The sequence below is a fragment of the Syngnathus leptorhynchus genome, unplaced genomic scaffold, assembly GCF_054491065.1.
Source record: "Syngnathus leptorhynchus isolate UIUO unplaced genomic scaffold, UIUO_Slep HiC_scaffold_65, whole genome shotgun sequence".
In the NCBI taxonomy this organism is placed as follows: Eukaryota; Metazoa; Chordata; class Actinopteri; order Syngnathiformes; family Syngnathidae; genus Syngnathus; species Syngnathus leptorhynchus.
Window position 1 is genome coordinate 267501 of NW_028232032.1, and position 5000 is coordinate 272500.

Below are 5000 nucleotides of genomic sequence, written 5' to 3' on the forward strand. Positions count from 1 at the left end.
TGCTGACTGCCGGGAGGGAAGCTGCGCCCCGGCCGAGTCAGACTCAGCCGTTGCGGCCCCCCCGAGCCCGCAGCGCGTAGCGCGGAAGCCATACGCCCCCCCGATGCGGAGCGACAGACGCCCCCGCGACCGCGGTTGGTCGGGAAGGCTTTTCGGATAGAGGTCGGACGGTGTGTGTGGACGGCTTCCCGTGGTGCCGCCGCTATCAAGCCGGAGGGTTTGAGAAACGACATTCGCGGAAGGACCGGCGCGGCCGGCGGACGCTCGCACGCGCGGCGCCCGACACTCAGCCGCTCGCTCGGCCTCCGTGGATCGTGGCTAGGTGGGATGGATGCCAAACCGGGTCGTCTCGGTCTCGCCGCAGTACGGTCGCGCCGGGGCCTGCGGGGCGGCGCGGGGAGCGCACGCTCACGCGGCGGCCGGGGCGCTAGAGTGCGACCCGCAGTGGGTAGGAACCGTCCACCCGACGTCGGACGAGCCGAGGCCGATGGGGGCCCTACCAAGGCGGGTCATGAGTGCCAGTCGGTCAGTTGGGTGAGGGGGTACTCGGAGGCCCGCCGGGAGCAGACGGGCGACCGGGGATGGGGGGCGTACGCGGGCGGGCGCCGGGAGAAGACGGCCCGTCCGGGGTCGAATCTCGGCCTGTGTTTTCGGAGCCGGCCGGGCATCACGCTCCCTCCTTGGATGGACAACATTCGTAGTTGACACTTTGTGTCATTTTATCCGAGCGGGCGGGCGCCTCGAGAGGCGGACCGTCCGGGGCGACTCTCGGCCTGTGTTTTCGGAGCCGGCCGAGCCTCACGCTCCCTCCTTGGATGGACAACATTCGTAGTTGACACTTTGTGTCATTTTATCCGAGCGGGCGGGCGCCGCGAGGCGGACCGTCCGGGGCGACTCTCGGCCTGTGTTTAAGGAGCCGGCCGGGCATCACGCTCCTTCCTTGGATGGACAACATTCGCAGTTGACACTTTGTGTCATTTTATCCGAGCGGGCGGGCGCCTCGAGAGGCGGACCGTCCGGGGCGACTCTCGGCCTGTGTTTAAGGAGCCGGCCGGGCATCACGCTCCTTCCTTGGATGGACAACATTCGTAGTTGACACTTTGTGTCATTTTATCCGAGCGGGCGGGCGCCGCGAGGCGGACCGTCCGGGGCGACTCTCGGCCTGTGTTTAAGGAGCCGGCCGGGCATCACGCTCCTTCCTTGGATGGACAACATTCGCAGTTGACACTTTGTGTCATTTTATCCGAGCAGACGGGCGCCGCGAGGCGGACCGTCCGGGGCGACTCTCGGCCTGTGTTTTCGGAGCCGGCCGGGCATCACGCTCCCTCCTTGGATGGACAACATTCGTAGTTGACACTTTGTGTCATTTTATCCGAGCAGACGGGCGCCGCGAGGCGGACCGTCCGGGGCGACTCTCGGCCTGTGTTTTCGGAGCCGGCCGGGCATCACGCTCCCTCCTTGGATGGACAACATTCGTAGTTGACACTTTGTGTCATTTTATCCGAGCAGACGGGCGCCGCGAGGCGGACCGTCCGGGGCGACTCTCGGCCTGTGTTTAAGGAGCCGGCCGGGCATCACGCTCCTTCCTTGGATGGACAACATTCGTAGTTGACACTTTGTGTCATTTTATCCGAGCGGGCGGGCGCCGCGAGGCGGACCGTCCGGGGCGACTCTCGGCCTGTGTTTAAGGAGCCGGCCGGGCATCACGCTCCTTCCTTGGATGGACAACATTCGCAGTTGACACTTTGTGTCATTTTATCCGAGCAGACGGGCGCCGCGAGGCGGACCGTCCGGGGCGACTCTCGGCCTGTGTTTAAGGAGCCGGCCGGGCATCACGCTCCTTCCTTGGATGGACAACATTCGCAGTTGACACTTTGTGTCATTTTATCCGAGCGGGCGGGTGCCGCGAGGCGGACCGTCCGGGGCGACTCTCGGCCTGTGTTTAAGGAGCCGGCCGGGCATCACGCTCCTTCCTTGGATGGACAACATTCGCAGTTGACACTTTGTGTCATTTTGTTCGGCCTGTGTTTAAGGAGGCGGCCGTCCTCCACTCGGTCCGTGTTTAAGGAGCGACACTCGCGCTCCGGTTCGGCCTGTGTTTAAGGAGGCGGCCGTCCTCCCCTTGGTCTGTGTTAAGGGCGACACTCGGTCCGTGTTTAAGGAGCCTGGCCCTCGCGCTCCGGTTCGGCCTGTATTTAGGGAGGCGGCCGTCCTCCGCTTGGTCTGTGTTAAGGGCGACACTCGGTCCATGTTTAAGGAGCCTGGCCCTGACGCTCCTCTCCGGCCTGTGTTTAAGGAGGCGGCCGTCCTCCCCTTGGTCTGTGTTAAGGGCGACACTCGGTCCATGTTTAAGGAGCCTGGCCCTGACGCTCCTCTCCGGCCTGTGTTTAAGGAGGCGGCCGTCCTCCCCTTGGTCTGTGTTAAGGGCGACACTCGGTCCGTGTTTAAGGAGCCTGGCCCTCGCGCTCCGGTTCGGCCTGTATTTAGGGAGGCGGCCGTCCTCCGCTTGGTCTGTGTTAAGGGCGACACTCGGTCCATGTTTAAGGAGCCTGGCCCTGACGCTCCTCTCCGGCCTGTGTTTAAGGAGGCGGCCGTCCTCCCCTTGGTCTGTGTTAAGGGCGACACTCGGTCCGTGTTTAAGGAGCGGCCCTCGCGCTCCGGTTCGGCCTGTATTTAGGGAGGCGGCCGTCCTCCGCTTGGTCTGTGTTAAGGGCGACACTCGGTCCGTGTTTAAGGAGCCGGCCCTGACGCTCCTCTTCGGCCTGTGTTTAAGGAGGCGGCCGTCCTCCACTTCCTTCCATGCACCACCACATTCGCAGTTGACACTTTGCCATTTTTTCAGAGAGGTGACACTTAGTCGTTTTTTCGAAAGTTGACACTTAGTCGTTTTTTCGAAAGTTGACACTTTGCCGTTTTTTCAGAGAGGTGACACTTTGTCGTTTTTTCGAAAGTTGACACTTAGCCGTTTTTTCGAAAGTTGACACTTAGCCGTTTTTTCGAAAGTTGACACTTAGTCGTTTTTTCGAAAGTTGACACTTAGTCACTTTTTCGCCACAGTGACACCTCCAGCGCGTGCCACGGCGCTTTTCAGGTCTTCTATCCGACCTTGTGCTGTCGAGGACGGCGTGTCCGACGCCGTGGGGAGACCAGCACCATCTCCTCCATACTCGTAAACGAGGTGCTTTGGAAAACGGGGGGAAAGTCGATGAGTACACTGACTACTGGGACCATTTCATTGTACTCTGGCGCACCTGAAGACCAAAAAAGGTACTGCACCTTAGCCCGGGTACCTCACCCCCTGGTACCTCGAGGAGAACTTAGAAAAATTTCGACAAATTTTTGGTGAGCTCCAGGGAGAGAGGCTGATTTTTCGCTTTTTGAGGCCGACCGCCGAACCGGCGCGGGGCGGACTCACAAGCCCCGCAGAGCCGTGGGCACTTAGTCGTTTTTTCAGAGAGGCGACACTTAGTCGTTTTTTCAGAGGCGACACTTAGTCGTTTTTTCGAAAGTTGACACTTAGCCGTTTTTTCGAAAGTCGACACTTAGCCGTTTTTTTGGAAAGTTGACACTTAGTCGTTTTTTCGAAAGTTGACACTTAGTCGTTTTTTCGCCACAATTGGCTCTGAGCTCCAGGGGGAGAGCCTGGTTTTGCCTTATTTCAGGCCGGCTGGGGAACCGGCGCGGGTCGGATGCACGAGCCCGCAGAGCCGTGGGCACTTTGCCGTTTTTTCAGAGAGGCGACACTTAGTCGTTTTTTCAGAGAGGCGACACTTAGTCGTTTTTTCAGAGAGGCGACACTTAGCCGTTTTTTCAGAGAGGCGACACTTAGCCGTTTTTTCAGAGAGGCGACACTTAGCCGTTTTTTCAGAGAGGCGACACTTAGCCGTTTTTTCGAAAGTTGACACTTAGTCGTTTTTTCGAAAGTTGACACTTAGTCGTTTTTTCGCCGATTTTGCTGGGACCTCCAGGCGAGGACCGGCGTTTTTCGTCTTCCGGGTTCGACCCGGGAACCAGCGCCGAGCGGACACATTCGCTCGCAAGTGCCGTTGGCACTTAGAAAATTTTTCGTTTGTCATGAGCTCCGGGCGAGGACCGGCGTTTTTCGTCTTCCGGGTTCGACCCGGGAACCAGCGCCGAGCGGACACATTCGCTCGCAAGTGCCGTTGGCACTTAGAAAATTTTTCGTTTGTCATGAGCTCCGGGCGAGGACCGGCGTTTTTCGTCTTCCGGGTTCGACCCGGGAACCAGCGCCGAGCGGACACATTCGCTCGCAAGTGCCGTTGGCACTTAGAAAATTTTTCGTTTGTCATGAGCTCCGGGCGAGGACCGGCGTTTTTCGTCTTCCGGGTTCGACCCGGGAACCAGCGCCGAGCGGACACATTCGCTCGCAAGTGCCGTTGGCACTTAGAAAATTTTTCGTTTGTCATGAGCTCCGGGCGAGGACCGGCGTTTTTCGTCTTCCGGGTTCGACCCGGGAACCAGCGCCGAGCGGACACATTCGCTCGCAAGTGCCGTTGGCACTTAGAAAATTTTTCGTTTGTCATGAGCTCCGGGCGAGGACCGGCGTTTTTCGTCTTCCGGGTTCGACCCGGGAACCAGCGCCGAGCGGACACATTCGCTCGCAAGTGCCGTTGGCACTTAGAAAATTTTTCGTTTGTCATGAGCTCCGGGCGAGGACCGGCGTTTTTCGTCTTCCGGGTTCGACCCGGGAACCAGCGCCGAGCGGACACATTCGCTCGCAAGTGCCGTTGGCACTTAGAAAATTTTTCGTTTGTCATGAGCTCCGGGCGAGGACCGGCGTTTTTCGTCTTCCGGGTTCGACCCGGGAACCAGCGCCGAGCGGACACATTCGCTCGCAAGTGCCGTTGGCACTTAGAAAATTTTTCGTTTGTCATGAGCTCCGGGCGGAGACCGGCATTTTTCGTCATTCGAGGCCGACGGGGGAACCAGCCGGAGCGGACACGTTTGCTCGGAAGAGCCGTTGGCACTTAGAAAAAATT